At 43.1% G+C, this 19,120-nt stretch overlaps 1 long non-coding RNA gene across 1 annotated transcript in view; it reads left to right on the top strand.

Moving 5' to 3' along the window:
* LOC132206045 (uncharacterized) overlaps positions 1-19,120 on the top strand; it is a 58,060-nt gene that overhangs the window by 21,178 nt on the left and 17,762 nt on the right. Inside the window, exon 2 of the long non-coding RNA XR_009442773.1 lies at positions 18,708-18,798. This is a non-coding gene — a long non-coding RNA (uncharacterized LOC132206045). The remainder of the gene's footprint in view (positions 1-18,707; positions 18,799-19,120) is intronic.

The following is a 19,120-nucleotide window of genomic DNA, read 5'->3' as shown; positions in this document are numbered from 1 at the left end:
TAGAAAGGGTCACCATATCTCAGGTGAGGGAAAAGGTTGAGAAGGCAAGACCTCGTGGCAACTAAAACTGCTGCAGGAACTGAACCCACATCATTGGTCTCACTCTATCCATGCTAACATGGGGTGGCACGGTGGCTCAGTAGTTAGCACTGCAGCCTCACAGCACCAGGGACCTTGGTTCAATCCCAGCCTCGGGTGTCTGTCTGTGTGGAGTTTGCACATTCTCCCCGTGTCTGCGTGGGTTTCTCCGGGTGCTCCGGTTTCCTCCCACAGTCCAAAGATGTGCAGGCTAGGTGGATTGGCCATACTAAATTGCCCGTAGTGTTCATGGCTGTGTGGGTTATAGGGGGATGGGGATGGGTTTGGGTGGGATGCTGCAAGGGGCGGTGTGGACTTGTTGGGTCGAAGGGCCTGTTTCCACACTGTAGGGAATCTAATCTCTGCATTGCAAACCAGCCAACTGAGCAAACCAACACTTAAAAGAATGAGAAGTGGACTCATTGACCTCTGCAGAAGCTTGAAGGGTAGATGTTGAGAAGATGGTTCCCCTAGTGGGGCAATTTCGAACAAGGGAATATATTTACAGAATAAAGGAACACTCATTTAAAACTGAGGTAGTGAATGTCTGGAATTCTCAAATCCAGAGAGTTGCTGAGGCTTAATCACTGAAAGTATGTAAAGAAGGTACATGCTATTCGAAATACCAGGGAGTTCAGGGGATTTGCTGAACTGCCATGAAAGAGGAGATGATGCCCACAGCTGGTCAAACATGATCTGAAGAAGGGTCATCAGACTCAAAAGGTTTTAGTTTTGTTTTCTCCCCACAGATGTTGCTAGATCTGCTGAGCTTCTACAGCAATATATATTTTTATCTCGGATTTCCAGAATTGGCAGCTTTTTGTTTTATTTCATACATGATCTTGTTGAATTATAGGGCAGGCTTGAGCTGAATGTTCTATACCTTCCTATTTATGTTGTTTCTAACTTCAGTTTGTTAAGCTGTGGATTGATTACCTCTCTGAAGGTGCTATCACAGAGCTCAAGTTTCTACAGCTTCCTGAGCTTGCTCTTGATTGCAAATTGACTCTCCTGGTTGCAGGTCTTGTCAGCGTGTGCTTTATGATATTTAACATTGTTCACCATCTAACCAGAACAGTACTCACCCTTTACTCCCTCATTCCTTTCATGTCATCATCTTATCAACATGAAATGAGTTTATGTGGAAGAGTAGGAAGTTCTCAGACTTCTCCCCATGAGGACTTCACATGGAGCTCAACCATTTTGTAGGGAAGTTGAATGATGGTTCAGAAATACAGGTCAAATCTCATCATTTTTCGTCAGCAATGCTTTCATTGTAGGCATTCTGCTTTCATCTTTACCAGTCAGGATATCTTGGTGATCTGGTAGTGTGGACACATGCGAGTGAAGTGGGAGGCTTTGGCACAAGATTCCTCCCCTGTTTTGATTGAGATTTGACAGAAGTTTTCAAAAGCGTGAATAGGTCGGAAAGTGTAGATAGTGAGAGGCTGTTCTAGCTCCTAGAAGAAAAAAAAGCGAGGGGATAAGATTCAAAGTAATGTGCAAAAGAAGAAGGGGTGGCGCAAAAAAGAAGAGTAGTTAGGATATGGAATGCACTGCCTGGAAATGTGGTGGAAGCTTTTCAATTGAGGTGTTCAAGATGGAATTGGATGATTATTTGAATATACAAGGTGCAGAGGGATATGGGAAAAGGGCAGCAGATTGGCACTCAATAATAGAACTGGTATGGCAATTACTGGTATAGCACAATGGGCCAAACAGTTCCTTCTGTGCAACGCCAAATGAATCATTCTTTGCGTACAATGATACTTAACACTTGGCTTCCTAGAATCAAAACAATCATTTCTATTTCATGCCAGCTTTGTGCTCTGATCATTTCTACTGACTTCAGCATATTTTACGATTTTTTTTATATTCACAGGATCGATGCCTGTAAGGGTAGCAGAGGCAGAGACCCTTATAACATTTAAGAAGTATTTAGATGTGCACTTGCGATGCCCAGGCATACAAGGCTATTGATCCGCTGCTGGAAAATGGTTAGGTGTTTGTTTTTGACAGAAGCAAATTCAATGGGCCACAGGGCCTTTTTCTGTGCTGTGGGTCTTTATGACTATTACTTTATGCTAAGTACATTGTCTCACCTCACTTGGGTAGTTCATTGTAAACCAGCCCCCATTATTATGAGAGTTGTGACAATAGCTAAAAAAATTTGAAAAGAATTCATAATTCCCCAATTTCCCTGTCTTTTAGACACATTTGACAAAAAGGACAGACCAGGTTTGTGTATTTAACAAAATTGACTATTTATTATAAATAAATAGATCCTAGCAACAGATGAACTATCAACATCTAACTCTACCATTCAAAACTCCAAACCCCTTATAAACACCCACTCTATGTGCACATACAAATGGACACAGGCGGGGGGAAAATGGGTGTTATGACCAGAGGGAGAGATTGGGAATGCAGTTCAGTGGTCCCTGGCCGCCATCTTCCTTCTCCAGATATTTTAACTTGTTTGTAGGAAGCACAGGGTGACTGGTTCCTATTTACGAAGGTCCATGACTTATTAAAAGACACAGCTTTTAACAACTTGAAAGAGGAATAAACTGGCTATCTTCAAGCTTCAGATTTTTTTAAATGTGGATACAAAGGGAAAGCTGCTTTTGCAGAGATCCAATAGCTTCTACCAAAACATTTACGCCTCCAAGATGTTCAGCCATCTGGGAACCAGTCACACAGCTGTTGACTGGCAAAAGGTCTTTATAATCTATAACTGGTCACTAGTCCTGTTGCCAGCCAAGTTCCATTCACACCCTTGGCTTCAGTTCATTTGCAAATTAGACTTTGATAGCTGCTTCAAAAAGCAACTGTGTAAACAATACTCAAAATGAGTGTCAGGCTAATTGCTTTTAAAAAGTGCAGCAATCATTCTACCGTACTTTTTCTTTTATGAAAGAAGTTCTTTTCCCATTTCAGTCCATAAACTAAATATCAGAAAAATAAAAAAGGGCACAATTTTTATAATATTCTCAAGGGAGCTCAATCGAAGCAGAAAATCTGGTCTTGACCGTGCACAACAGGAAATTTCAGGTCTATCTACTTCAAAATGTTAACTAAGCTTTACAAACAGCATTACACAATGTCAACAGAATGAAGATAACAAAGTGTGGAGCTGGATGAACACAGCAGGCCAAGCAGCATCTCAGGAGCACAAAAGCTGATGTTTCAGGCCTAGACCCTTCATCAGAGAGGCTGAGGTTGATCCGGAGGGAGAAGGGTAACTTCATCAGGTTAGGCATCCCTGGAAGAGGCTTCGCAGTGGGGTTAAAATTGTATCAGTGATAATGGGAACTGCAGATGCTGGAGAATACAAGATAACAAAGTGTTGAGCTGGATGAACACAGCAGGCCAAGCAGCATCTCAGGAGCACAAAAGCTGACGTTTCAGGCCTAGACCCTTCATCAGAGAGGGTCAACAGGATGAAGCTGCTTTTCATGGTGTTGTGTGAGGTTGCATTGTTTGCCTAGATAAATCTCGCCAAACAGCATCAAAGAATGTAAGGATTTTAGAATTGCAGACTGCAACTTTGCACAACATCTCCAAGTAGTTCATAGCAGGCTGGAGTGTCTGAAGATTATGATTTTGAAGTTACAGTGGTAATATTCAGCGAGAAGGGTCTATCATCTGAACCTCAACTAGCAAGTACATTGTAAAGGGACAGGCTTCCCAAGTACATTTCTATATTGTAACAAAACATTTTGATCTTCCAAATGGTTCCATGCAAGGATTTACTGACAGCTGAAGACTTGAGCTAATGGTGTTATGCCTGGTACAGGGTGCAGAAATAAAGAATGGTATTTAAGAATTCTGAATTAAAAGTTGAAAAATTCTGACAAAATTTCATTTTTAATAACTTGGGAGGATATGAGTTACATATACATTTCTGCAGGAAATGCCAATGGAGCAATAATACTGCGATATAAAAGAGCAGAAACCACAAAACTCTGGAAAAGTGCAAGTCAGTATGCCGATGAAATGGCTGAAGTCAACAATCTGGAGGCCATGCACCAATCCCAAGTATTAGCTTTGGTCAGAAATCACATGATTCCAGGTTATAGTTCAACAGGTTTACTCGAAAACGCAAGTTTTCAGAGCCTCACTCCTCCTTCAGGTGTTAGTCAGAGAGGTGGAATCAGATACAGAATTTATAAGAAAAAAATAAAAGGTCGAACCACTGATGAAGATATGTTAAACAAAACTAAGATGCTGTTAATCTTTAATCAGGTAGGAGGTTTGAATTGATTGATAGGTATATGTAAATCCCCGAATTTCCCTTCAAGTCACTGCCTGAGAGAACTAAAGGTTTTATCAGTGTAAAGAAGAGGTGACTTTTTAGGTCAGGCAATGCATGTTAGATGTGAGGCCTTGTTTAGAATCTGTTTGTGTTTTGGTTTGGAGTCAGACTGGTTTTATTCCTAAAGGATGAATTTGTAAAACGCCACAATGACTGACGTTAATAAACTGCGTGCTTTATGAACTAAATAGAATGTATCTGCAAATACAAATTCAACCCATAGATTCACATATGTGTGTGTGCGTGTGCATGTGAGAGAGAGTGAGAGTGAGTGAGGGAGAAAGTGAGTGTGTGTGAGAGAGAGGGAGAAGTGGGGGGAGGGAGGGAGGGAGGGGGGTGTGACCTTTTGATCTTTTACTTATAAATTGTGCCTGATACTACCTTTGTCACTAACACCTGGAGAAACGAGACTCCGAAAGCTTGTATTTTCAAATAAACCTGTTGGACTATAACCTGGTGTCACGTGATTTCTGACCTTGTCCACCCCAGTCCAACACCAGCACCTCCACATCAAGTATTAGCTTTGGAAATGGGATTTATTAGCTTTCTAAGGAAAATAAAATAGTTGAAGTCAAACGGATATTTGTGAGGAAAACTGTTAAAACAAAATTAATAAAAAGCAATTCCCGACATGAGATGAGGAAGATAAAATACTTAAAAGGATATAGGGTTTGCTGCCCACTTCAGGGCACAGGCATACAATGCAGTAAACCTGACTGGCAACACTGGTTCTCAGGTACTTCCTCATTTTACACATGTTTCAGGATAAACACAACTTTGCACATGTGTATGATAATAAATAATAAAGTAACTCTCCAGTAAATTTTCAATCTTTTTAACCAAAAAGCAATTGTTTATGTATTTCACAACTTCAGGGTGTTGCAAAGTGCTTTAAACTCAAATTTTTTTCTGAACAGTAGTCATTAGTGTAACGTAGGGACTGCAGTAAGTAATTTGAAGTGCAAGGGTCCCAATCTGCAATTTGTAAATAACCAGATTGGGAGGGGATACATTTGCACTAAACTCGATGGTACAGGCATTGTGATATGTGATTCCTTCATGCTATTCAGAGTAACATAGGCACCGTTGAATTCATTTTGTCTCTAATGATTGCTGCATTTTACTGGCATTCAACATCTGGGGCCTGATATCATTACTTGCCAGCAGTGTTTAAAGTTAGCCTACAGCCTGTACCTACAAGGGGAACATGCGTGCTGGCATCAATATAATTCAGAATCACACAATCAGCATTGGACACCAGGATTCTCCAATACAGCATTGGAGATCCTGGAGTAGGAGGTAGAGAAGAACAGGGATATGTTTGACCTACAGAAGGCCCTCCAGATACACGGTTAGAAGGCAGCATAAACAATTACCAATGTAAATAAATAGCAGGCGTACAGCCCCAAGGACTTGGATGAAGTGCTGCAAGAAGTAAAATTACCTCCTGAGTTATTAAGATCAATGAAGGCATCTTCAAAAATCACATTTTACTGACTAACTGCCCAACCAGCCTCAAAATCTGCTCATTGCCCATACTGCCAAAAGTTACCGACCAACAATCTTTGGAAGAGAATTTATACGTAATAGTAATATGCTCTGCCTTGCTGTGGGTCAAGCCTCACATCCGTACCTCACAGCTTGCACGCACTATCAACCACATCATTCAAGGTTTATTGCTACACTCATCAACACAATCCGTTTCACTTGCAGAAGAAGTGGGCAGAAAAAATGGATAGCAAGAATTAATTGGAGTGAAGGCATGTTTGTACGCTGTGGCCCCTACAAAAGGGGCTAGTCCTGGCTATCACTAGAAGGATTATTGCTGAGGTTCAGCCAGCAGTAGAACTGAATCTAATGATGTTGCTGTGTGGGGATACCTGCAAGTCTGAAGTGGTACAACATGGAACAGAATAGCCACCCTTCAGGTTTAACACGAGGAGTATTGTAGAGTAGTTACAGATTAGATGCATATTCAGGAATACATATTTATATTAAATGGAAAAAAATGACTTTTAATTATTTAGAATGCTTTCTCAATTAAAAAAGGGTTTAGCATATGATCTCTCGAAAATGAAGCCCACAGATTCAAGTGTTTGCGAATTACCTACTTTTACATGAAACAAAGTGACTTTGGAGAAACAGCTCAGTAAAGCTTTCAACAAGATAAGACATGGTAATATTTTACATACTAAAAAGATGTCTTTGACACCTTCCATCACTTTACTGATGTTCAAGACTAGATCGATGGGGTGGCAATTGATCAGGTATAAGGGGAAATCACTCCCACCTCCCCTCTAGAGTTCAGCACTTTAGACTGAACCAAGGCTCTGATGAGGTCAGGAGTCGAATGTCCTTTATGAAACCCAAACTGAGCGTTACTAAATTGTTTATTAGAGTCATACATCATCAAATGCACTCTTACCCTTTTTATAGCGTGGAGATCGGAACTGCACACAGTACTCCAGCTGTGGCCTAACCAATGTCCTGCACAGTTTCATCATAACCTCCCAGTTCTTGTATTCAATGCCTCAATTAATAAAGGCGGGTATCATATGTGTAGTGGAAGCAGGCGCAATTGAGTCATTCAAAAGGACATTGGCTAATTATTTAAATGGAAACAAGCTGCAGGGTTATGGGAAAAAGCAGGAGTTTACCACTAAATCAAAACATTCAGAGAGCCAGTGTAGATGAGATGAGCTGACTGTACCATACTAATTCTGTGATTCTCCATTATTCTGTAACATTACACTAGCATCACATTATGTTTTAAATCAATTGGAAGATCTAAGAAAACCCTAACAAATATAATCAGTCTGTAAAATTCTTGTTGCTTTCAATGGAAAGAATTCTGATTAATTGTCAGGCAACGTCACACAGTGCCTCTGTAAAGACCAGTCAGTTTAACAGTCACCAGAGGAACTGATTTGCAATGAAATTTATACACTGTTGTTATGCTTTCCCAAATATTACAGCCAGTTTAAAATAGAATGTAATAAATTGTTGGGAGTCTGGTTACCTGTACCAGACTGGGAATGAATTTCAATACAGCAAACTTTGTCACATTCAGTCATAAGAAACTAAGAAATAGGAGCAGGGGTAGACCGTTTGACTCATCTAGTCTGCTTCACCATTCTATAGGGTAATGACTCATCTGCCCCAGGCCTCAGCTCCTCTTTCCTGCCAATACATCATAGCCCTCAATTGTCCAATATTTTAATAATCTATCTACCTCCTTTTTAAATACATCTTCTTGACATCTACTTGCTAATCATCCTCAGAATCTCATATCTTTCATTCAGATCACTCTTCTTTCCACTAAATTCTCATGAATAAAGACCAAACTATTTAGATAAGTTTTATAAATCAATCTCTTCATTCCAGGAATACACCCAGTGAGCCTTTTTGAACTGGCTCCAATGTCACCATATTTTTTCTTAAATACAGGGACTAAAACTATATATAGCATTCCAATGTACAACCTCACCAACTTCCTGTCCGGTTGGAACAAGTCTTCCCGATTTTGAAACTCCAAACCCCAACAGCAGTAAAGGTCAAAATTTATTTTGCTTTCTTAATTACTTCTTGCTCATTCGTGGAAACTTGTTCATGCACAAGAACCTACAGATCCTCAAGTGATTGACTTTTTGGAGCCTCTTTCTATTTAAATAATAGTACGCCTCTTGATTCTTCCGACCAAAATTTATGAGCTTACATTTTCTCTATATCAAACTCCATTCTGTCAAGTTTTTGCCTATTCCATCATCCAACTTATTCTTGCAGATTTCTAATGTCCTCGTCACAAAATGCTCTCCCATTCATTACTATATTACCAGAAAATTTGGACACATTACACTCTACTTTACGCTCCAAGTCATTAACATAGGTTACAAAAAATTGAGGCCTTTGGCTTAATCAATGTGGCACTTCATTGATTTGTCAAATATGATTTCCCTTTCACAAGACTAAGTTGCAGACAAGGGAGGCGCAGTGGTAGTATGGCGCACTGACCTCTACATTGCCGAGGCCAAACGCCAAATCTCCGACAAACCCGCAGACAAGGGAGGCGCAGTGGTAGTATGGCGCACTGACCTCTACATCACCGAGGCCAAACGCCAACTCTCCGACAAACCTGCGGACAAGGGAGGCGCAGTGGTAGTATGGCGCACTGACCTCTACATCGCCGAGGCCAAACGCCAACTCTCGGACACCTCCTCCTACCGCCCCCTTGATCATGACCCCACCCCCGAGCACCAAACCATCATCTCCAACACCATCCCTGACCTGATCACCTCAGGTGACCTCCCACCCACAGCCTCCAACCTCGTTGTTCCCCAACCCCGCACAGCCCATTTCTATCTCCTTCCCAAAATCCACAAACCTGCCTGCCGGTTGACCCATTGTCTCAGCCTGTTCCTGCCCCACTGAACTCATCTCCACCTACCTGGACTCCATTTTCTCCCCTTTGGTCCAGGAACTCCCTACCTACGTCCAGGACACCACCCACGCCCTCCACGTCCTCCAGAACTTCCAATTCCCCAGTCCCCAGCACCTCATTTTCACCATGGACGTCCAGTCCCTATACACCTGTATTCCTCATGCAGATCGCCTCAAGGCCCTCCGCTTATTCCTGTCCCGCAGGCCCGACCAATCCCCCTCCACCGACATCCTAATCCGCCCAGCCGAACTCGTCCTCACCCTCAACAACTTCTCTTTCGATTCCTCCCACTTCCTACAGACAAAGGAGGTGGCCATGGGTACCTGCATGGGTCCCAGCTATGCCTGCCTCTTTGTAGGTTACGTGGAACAGTCCCTCTTCCGCACCTACACAGGCCCCAAACCGCACCTCTTCCTCCGTTACATTGATGACTGTATCGGCGCCGCCTCTTGCTCCCCAGAGGAGCTTGAACAGTTCATCCACTTCACCAACACCTTCCACCCCAACCTCAAGTTCACCTGGGCCATCTCCAATACATCCCTCACCTTCCTGGACCTCTCTGTCTCCATCTCAGGTAACCAGCTGGAAACTGATGTCCATTTCAAGTCCACTGACTCCCACAGCTACCTAGAATACACCTCCTCCCACCCACCCTCCTGCAAAAATTCCATCCCCTATTCCCAATTCCTCCGCCTACGCCGCATCCGCTCCCACGATGAGGCATTCCACTCCCGCACATCCCAGATGGCCACATTCTTCAAGGGCCGCAATTTTCCCCTTGCAGTGGTCGAGAACGCCCTTGACCGCGTCTCCCGCACTTCCTGCAACACATCCCTCACACCCCGCCCCCGCCACAACCACCCCAAGAGGATTCACTTCATTCTCACATACCACCCCACCCACCTCCGGATACAACGCATCATCCTCCGACACTTCAGCCATCTACAATCCGACCCCACCACCCAAGCCATTTTTCCATCCCACCCTTGTCTGCCTTCCGGAGAGACCACTCTCCCCGCGACGTCCTTGTCCGCTCCACACTCCCCTCCAACCCCACCACACCCGGCACCTTCCCCTGCAACCGCAGGAAGTGATACACTTGCCCCCACACCTCCTCCCTCACCCCCATCCCAAGCCCCAAGATGACTTTCCATATCAAGCAGATGTTCGCCTGCACATCTGCCAATGTGGTATACTGTATCCACTGTACCCGGTGTGGCTTCCTCCACATTGGGGAAACCAAGCGGAGGCTTGGGGACCACATCGCAGAACACCTCCGCTCGGTTCGCAATAAACAACTGCACCTCCCAGTCGCGAACCATTTTAACTCCCCCCTCCCATTCCTCAGACGACATGTCCACAATGGGCCTCCTGCAGTGCCACAATGATGCCACCCGAAGGTTGCAGGAACAGCAACTCATATTCTGCTTGGGAACCCTGCAGCCCAATGGTATCAATGTGGACTTCACAAGCTTCAAAATCTCCCCTTCCCCCACCGCATCCCAAAACCAGCCCAGCTCGTCCCCTCCCCCCACTGCATCCCGAAACCAGCCCAGCCTGTCTCTGCCTCCCTAACCTGTTCTTCCTCTCACCCGTCCCTTCCTCCCACCTCAAGCCGCACCTCCATCTCCTACCTACTAACCTCATCCCACCTCCTTGACCTGTCCGTCTTCCCCGGACTGACCTATCCCCTCCCTACCTCCCCACCTATATTCTACTGTCCACCTATCTTCTTTTCTCTCCATCTTCGGTCCGCCTCCCCCTCTCTCCCTATTTATTCCAGAACCCTCTCCCCATCCCCCTCTCTGATGAAGGGTCTAGGCCCGAAACGTCAGCTTTTGTGCTCCTGAGATGCTGCTTGGCCTGCTGTGTTCATCCAGCTTCACACTTTGTTATCTTAGATTCTCCAGCATCTGCAGTTCCCATTATCTCTGTTTGATTGAAGTTAGCTTTTCTAAACGTCCCACTAATTCTTCCTTAATAATGAATTCTAGCATTTTCCCAGCAATGGATGTAATGCTAATTAGTTTATAGTTTCTTGTCTATCTCTGTCCCTTCTTGAACATGAGTGGTTTTTCAATCCACTGGAGCCATTCTGGAATTCAGTGAGTTCTGGAATATTTCAAACAATGCCACCACTCTCTCTGCAGCCACTTCCTTTAAGACATTCTGGTGCCATTGGTTTGTCAAATACTTTGTCCTTCATGATAAAGACTGTTACAGGATCTTTCTTCCCATCAAGAGTGGTTCAGCAGCAGGACCCAATTACCATTAGACTGGGTCTACAGCAGGTGGCGAGGGAACAAACAAAAGAGAAAACCATACTTGACCTCACCCTCACCAAGCCTCTTACTGCAGATGGAGCTAGCCATGACAGCACCAGTAAGAGTAACAACCACACATAACTTTTAGGGACCAAGCTCTGTCTTTACATTCATAATGGCTTCCATTTGGTGGTGTGGCAATTTCACCGGGCCAAATGGGAAATGTTGTACAGATATAGCAACTCAAACCTGGGCATTTATGAGGGCTGTGGGCCATCAGCAGCAGACAAATTGAACTCCAATACAATCTGCAAACTCATGCCTAGAAAAACCCCCACTGTACCATTACCATCAAGTCAGAGGATCAACAATGGCTCTGCAGTGATTGTAATGAGGTCAGCAAACTGGACCTCATATAAATTCTCTGACTGGGGCTATTAATCTGGTCCAATCAGAGACCCCTGGCTGACAGGTGAAAAAATGAGTGTCAGAGATTCGGACATACTAAGAGCTGATTCTGATAAAGCAGCACTAACATCAACACTGGCAATGTGTAAATAAAGGGTGACTTGGTGACGGGATACCAGCCTCTGCATAGTTATTTCAGGTTCAATGAAGCACCAGGCATACTTAAAAATGGTGTGTCAGTCTGAAAAAGCTACAAAATAGGCATGCCAAACAACATAAGCAGCAAATGACAGACAGAGCTAAGAGATTTCATAACCAAGGAATCAAATCTCTGCAGTCCTGCCACATTCGGTTGTAAATGTCTTTATTGAACTTATAAATCATAGTTTTTATTCCCATCATAAACAGGAACAATTTCTGCCTCATAAGGGCACCACTTCAGTATGCCCTGTGTACTTGAGTAACATTGAACACACTTTTGTGCACTTCTACTCCATCTTCAGATAGAAACACAGTCATACGGTATGGAAACAGCCCCTTTAGTCCAACCAGTTCATGCCAAACATGATCCCAAACTCAACTAGCCCCATCTGCCTGCTCCTGGCCTGTATCCCTCCAAACCTTTCCTATTCACTTATCTAAGTGTCTTTTAAATGTTGTAATTGTACTTGCACTCATCACTTTCTCAGGAAGTTTATCTCACATGCGACCCACCCTCTGTGTAAAAAGTTTGCCCCTCACGACTTTTTTAAAATCTCTTTCCTGTCACCTTAAAAATATGCCCCCAATCCTAGGGAAAAGACACTAACCACTTACCCTATCCATACCCCTCATGATTTTATAAACCTCAATAAAGGTCACCTCTCAACCTCTTACACTTCAGTGAAAATAGTTCCAACCTACACAGCCTTTCTTTATAAATGAAATCTTCCAACCCAGCACCATCTCAGTAAATCTAACTTAACAGTATCCTTCCTATAACAGGGTGACCAAAACTGGACATGGTACTCCAGAAGCAACCTCACCAATATCCTATACAACATCAACATGACTTCCTAACTCCTATACTCAAATGTCTGAGCAATGAAGGTGAGCACGCTAAATGCCTTTTTAATCATGCAGCCTATATGTGTTGCTAAATTCAAAGAATTTTGTACCTGAAGCTCTAGGTCCCCCTGTTCTGCAGCACTACACCTACAGCACAGAACAATACAGCAAAGGGATAGGGCCTTCGTCCCACCATGTCTATGCCAACCATGATGCCATTCTAAACTACTTGCATTTGCCTGCACATAATCCATATCCAGTTATTCTGAAGGAGGGTCTAGGCCCGAAACGTCAGCCTTCCTGCTCCTCTGATGCTGCTTGGCCTGCTGTGTTCATCCAGCTCCACACTTTGTTATCTCAGATTCTCCAGCATCGGCAGTTCTTACTGTCTCCGGTTATTCTCTGCCTGTTGACGTGTCTGTCTAAATGCCTCTTAAACATTGCTATCATATCTGCTTCTACCACCTCCTCTGGCAGTGCATTCCAGGCACCTAACACACTCTGTGTAAAAAGACTTGCCTCACATATCTCCTTTAAGCCTTTCCCCTCACACCTTAAGCCCTATGCTTCCTCATATTCGGTATTTCCACTCTAGAAAAAAAGTCTCTGACAAGCCACCCTATCCATGCCTCTCAAAATTTTGTACACTTCTGTCAGATCACCACTCGGGCTTTATATTCCAAGTTTGTCCAACATCTCCTTATTGCTAATGCATTCCAACCCAGACAACATCCTACTAAACCTCTCTAAAGCTGTCCTATAGTGTGGAGACGCGAATTCCACACAACACTCCAAATGTGGCCCAACTGAAGTTTTAAATAGCTGCAACATTACTTGCCAATTTTTATACTTAATAGCCTGAAGGCAAGCATGTGATATGCCTTCTATAAAGGCATATCCTTATCCATACCCATATGTCTTGTCACTTTCAGGGAACTATGAACTTGCCCCCCAAAATACCACTGTTTATCATTGCTGCTAAGGTTTCTGCCACTTATTGTATACTTTCCACTTGCACTTGACCTCCCAAAATGCATCATCTCACGCTTTTCTGGATTAAATTCCATCCACTATTTCACCTCCAACTTTCCAATTGATCTATATCTTTTTGTATCCTTTGACAACCTCCCTCACTATCCACAACTCTCCCAATTTTTGCATCATCTGCAAACTTACTAATCGGTACAACTTATATTTGCATTGAAATAATTCATTTATGTTATAAGCAACGGAGGTCCCAGCATTGATCCTTCAGGAACACCACTGGTCATTTTTATGGGCCAGACAGACACTTCAAAATATATTAAGGAGATAGCCTGGACCTGAGCTTTTTCTTGTTTTTAAGGTAAATATTAAGGTGCTGTGTTCCAGATGCAACTCAATTGGTCAAACTACCAGATTTAAAGCAAAACCCACTTTATTCATGCACCCAAGTTAAAATATGATAGAAGAAAGAATAAAGAAAAGAATTGGCTTAACTGTAACTCTATTAGAAAACTTAAATGAATAATTGATTAGTTAGCTACTAAATGGTAACTGTTCCAATATAGTAACATCCCATAAACATGCCCTTGGCAAAAGACAAATTCAGAAAACAGATTGTTTCACTTGCAACTTTAGGAGGAAAAACATCACAAGAACACAGAGTGTAACAGGGAGAGATATATTGCAGTAACAGACCCCACAATAACTGCTACGACTGAAAACCTGAGAAAACTAGAAATTCTAGTTCTGAGAGAGCTTGACCACACCTATTCAGGCTGCTTCTATTGTTCTAACTTTTTAAAAAAACCCAAGGGCTTACAAGCTGTTTACGAATTTTCAATTCATATTGTCACTTCTGTTTTAAAATCTAAAAAGGATAAAATACATCTTAAAACCAGAGTACTGTCACATCATAGACCTCCAGACAGAAAAACACTCCTCCAAAACTAACTTCTGTCTTCTATGGCCAAACTAATTTTGTATCGAATTTACCAATTCACCATGGATCCTATGTGACTTAATTTTCTGGATAAATCTATCATGAGGGAGATTGTCAAATACATTGTAAGGTCCATGTAGGTGTCATTCACTGCGCTGCCCTCATTGATCATAAATTCATACAGTCATGAAGTCAGAGATGTACAGCATGGAAACAAACCCTTCGGTCCACTCGTCCGTGCTGGTCAGATATTGTAAACTACTGATCTAGTCCCATTTGGCCCATATCCCTCTAAAACCTTCCTATTCGTGTAGCCATACAGAAGTCTTTCAAATGTATTAATTGTACCCACCTCCACCATCTCCTCAGGCAACTTGTTCCATACTGGCACCGCCCTCATTTTCATTACTTCCTCAAAAAAGTCAAATTTGTGAGACAAGATCTCCTCCCTGTACAAACCCATGCTTACCAATACCAAAATGTCAATTTTTTTTTTCATTTCATTTGTGGGATATAGGCGTCGCTGGCTGACCAGCATTTCTTGCCCATCCCTAGTTGCCCCTTGAGAAGGTGGTGGTGAGCTGCCTTTTTGAGCCACTGTAGTCCTCCTGCTGTGGGTTGACCCGCAATGCCATTGAGGAGGGAATTGCAGGATTTTGATCCAGAGACAGTGAAGAAACAGCAATATATTTCCAAGTCAGGACGGTGAGTGGCTTGGAGGAGAACTTGGAGGTGGTGGTGTTCCCATATGTCTGATGTCCTTGTCCTTCTACATGGAAGTTGTGTTCCAAACACAAGTAAATCCAGTCCCTAAGAATGTTCTCCAATAATTTCCCTACCACTAATATAAAGCCCACTAACCTGTAATTTCCCTGATTATTCCTGTGCCCTTCTTAACAAAGGAACAACACTGGCTATTCTCCAGTCTTTGAGGACTTTGCCTGTGGATAAAGAGGATACAAAGATATCTGTCAAGGCCCCAGCAATCTCCTCCCTTGCCTCCCTCAGAATTCTGGGATAGATCCCATAATGCCCTGGGAACTTATCCAAGTTAACTTTAATGAGGACACCCTCCTCCTTCTTAAATATGGTCAATTGGAGAGGAATTTCTTTCTTCCATCATTAATTGAGGGAATTCACATCCACAGAGATCTGTGGAGGATGGATCATTGGAGATATTCAAGGCCACGTTAGATATATTTTTGATTTATAAGATCATGGTTATGGGATACAGTTTGGAAATTGGAATTAAGCCTACAATCAGAACAGTCATAATTATATTGAATAGTGCAATAAGTCCAGTGCGCCACATGGCCTAGTCCTGCTGTGATTTCTTACATTTTTATAATCAGACATTGTGTTAAAAAAAGCAGGCCAGTTCACCATCAACCCCATAGGCAATTGGTGTCGTCGTGAAAAGGTAGGTTTTTTTCAAGCAATAAGATTGCTGGGAACACAAGAACTTATCAACTGCATCTTCAATTTCATAGCCTGCCCCATAGCTCACCATGAACACCAAGAAGATTTTTTTCTACTAGTTCAACAGTTACCTTCACTGTGAGTGCAGCGTCTGACAATGCAAGGAAAAACACACTTTCTGCAATAAGTACCACGTGAATTCATTTTAAAGCAGGCTGCTGTCCCCACAATCCATCAAACGCAAAGTCAAGTGTCAAGGTGAATTCTGAGATAAAGCTTTGCCAGGGTATCAGGGTGAGTTCTTAAAGAATGACATTTGTTCTGCTTGTAAAGGAATCATAGACAAATTGGTGGAATTATCAAAGGATGGTTCAGGCATCTGGGTTGTTTTGAGTTGTTCTTTCTACAAGAATCTAAAACGCAGTGGTCTTGTATTGGATCATGCGCTATTTTCCTTTATAAAGAACTTTCACCATGAAGTTCTTGTGGAGGAGGGACTACAATGTTAGTAGGTCTGTCAGAAAGATAAGTTGAATTGTTATGAAATGTACGAAGAGAACATTTCACTGTCAACTGCAAATATATTTCTTCAAATTTGATCTGGGAATATTTCTCTCGACTACCACATGAAACTCCTATCTTTATCTTGCCACTTCCGACAACTCAGCCCAGCTCGGATCTCGAGTGGGCTGAACGCAGAGGAGAGTAAGCACAGTGTGAACCTCGAGTGAGCCCTTGCTTACCTTTCCAGGGCTAGCACAGAACCTGGCATCGGAATCAGCAGCTGCTACATTGGCAGAGGTGACGTTAGCGAGTTAATGATGCGAGTTAAGATGGTGCCTGAGGATCGGTCACTTTGTCATTGGTTGGGTTTGATGCTGGTGGCAGCAAAGTGGAAGTGGAAGGGCATCACAGAGACATTGATGAGGCAGATCCAGCAGCAAGAGATGCAACTTTGAAGTAGGTTGGTCCTGGACAGGTGGCAGTGACAGAGGAGTATTGGCCCAGTGGCGAAAGATGGCGCCTGAGGATCAGCGACTTCAATTTTGGGTGGCTTTGGTGTAGAAGTGGTGGAGGAGGGCGTGCGGCATAGGCATTGATGTTCATGAGCTGGCTCAGGACAGACAGACTCTCTTTAAGCTACATCTTTTTTTCTCCCCCACCCCGATTCTTAATTATTCAGAATGGTGCCAAATCGTGGCGCCAAATGAAAATTTTTCCTTGTATGTTATTGTATCCTTACTGCAAAATACAGGTGACAATAAAATCATGAATTAATCAATTGTCTGCTGTCACCATTCTGCGCAAACCAACTCACACTGTTCCTGATCAAATTTTCTCAATGTCCCAACCCTTACTTCAAACAATGCCCACATTAAATTTAGTGCAACAATGATTCCCTTCAAGATCCATGCTTTGTTTGTGCTTTGTCATTCCATCCACAACAATACAAGAAATAGGGGCAGGAGGCCACTCACATCCTAAAGCTTACTCTTATGGTGCAGTGGCAGTGTTCCTATCCTTAGGCCAGGAGGCCCAGGTTCAAATCCCACCTGCTCTAGAAGTCTGTAATAACATAGCTGAGCTGTTCGGTTAGAAAAATAGGCTACTCCTCCATTCAATAAGGACATGACTGATCAGATTGTGGCTGCAACTCACCGTTTCTGCTGAACGCCACACAGTTTTCCATTACTCTGCTGATCAAATGTTTTTGTAACTCAGCCTTAACTACATTCAATGAATAAATGCATTCTACTCACTACAGCCACAGAGAGAAAACGTTTCATAGAATCCCTACAGTGTGGAAAAAGGCCATTCAGCCTATTGAGGCTGCACCTACCCCCTGAAGAGAATCCCACCCAGACTCTGCCTCCCCATCCAATCCCCAATAACAAGCCACCAAACCTGCACATCTTTAGGCTGTGGGAGGAAACCAGAGCACCCGGAGGGAACCCATGCAGATATGGAGAGAAGGTGCAGACTCCACACAGCCAATTACCTGGGGCCAGAATCAAACCCAGCTCCCTGGTGCTGCAAGGCAGCAGTGCGAACACTGAGTCACCATGCAACCTCTTTCTGATCATCATTTCTCATCCCACCCTGGAAATGGATACAGTAAGCTGTCCCTGAACAGTTTCTAATGCAATTACGTTTTTTTCTTAAGACTTTGTTTTGAGACTCCATGCTCCTTTCAAAGTCTGAGTGTGTCTCATAAATGCACAGCTTATTTTTATCATCCAACATAAGATACATCCAAGATAGTAACATTTCTGCACTGAACGGAAGTGCGTTGTTGATAGTGAGTGGGATCTTGGCCAGTGGAGGAATTGTTACAAGATCACCTTCAGGCTATTGTCAGGTCAAAGTGCTCGGAGGCCAGGGGAGATTTATTAACAAGAATCTTCCAGAGTAAGTGCTCTGGGAGCAAAGTCATCCATGAATCAGGGAGGCTCACTTGCTCTTCATGTAACCTTTATAGAAGCCTTGAACCTTTCCAGTTGAAAATGTTGTCATCTGTACTGAATGTGTACTCCTGTGGCAGATTTTTGAGTATAGTTGAGAAGCCATGAGAAACAGAGTTGAAACCAATACGCACCCTTGCTTTCTGCCATTGGCGACAGGTAAGACATCCATGACGTACCATTTTTCAATACACTGGTCATCATGAAATAAGCAAATGAGACTGATAATCTTTTCAGGACTGCCAAATTTATACAGAACATTTCTTAGGCCTTCGCTGATAACACTACTGTATGAAAAGCATAAATCAACTCAACAAACACCTTACAGATGTCCTTATTCTGTTTGCAGGACTTTTCTTCAACTCTACATGCTCATGTCCACTCTTCCCCAAACTGCACAGAAGCCACACTGTGTTTCTGAGTACACAGAGTTCGATGAGGTGAGTCGACAAAAGTTCTGTTCTAAAGTAACTCTTGCAAAATTGTTGATAACATGGTGTAGAGCTGGATGAACACAACAGGCCAGGCGGCATCAGAGGAGCGGGAAAGCTGACGTTTCAGGTCTGGACCCTTCCAAAGAAAATGCTTTCTGAAGACAGGTCCAGACCCGAAACATCAACTTTCCTACTCCTCTGATGCTGCTTGGCCTACTGTGTTCATCCAGCTCTCCACCCTCCGATCTCAGATTCTGCAGCATCAGCAGTTCCTACTACCCCTTGCAAAATTGTTCCTGTTATTGTGAAGAACTGATATCCTATGATA

The sequence above is a fragment of the Stegostoma tigrinum genome, chromosome 29, assembly GCF_030684315.1.
Source record: "Stegostoma tigrinum isolate sSteTig4 chromosome 29, sSteTig4.hap1, whole genome shotgun sequence".
In the NCBI taxonomy this organism is placed as follows: Eukaryota; Metazoa; Chordata; class Chondrichthyes; order Orectolobiformes; family Stegostomatidae; genus Stegostoma; species Stegostoma tigrinum.
This window is presented reverse-complemented; position numbering and strand designations above follow the sequence as displayed.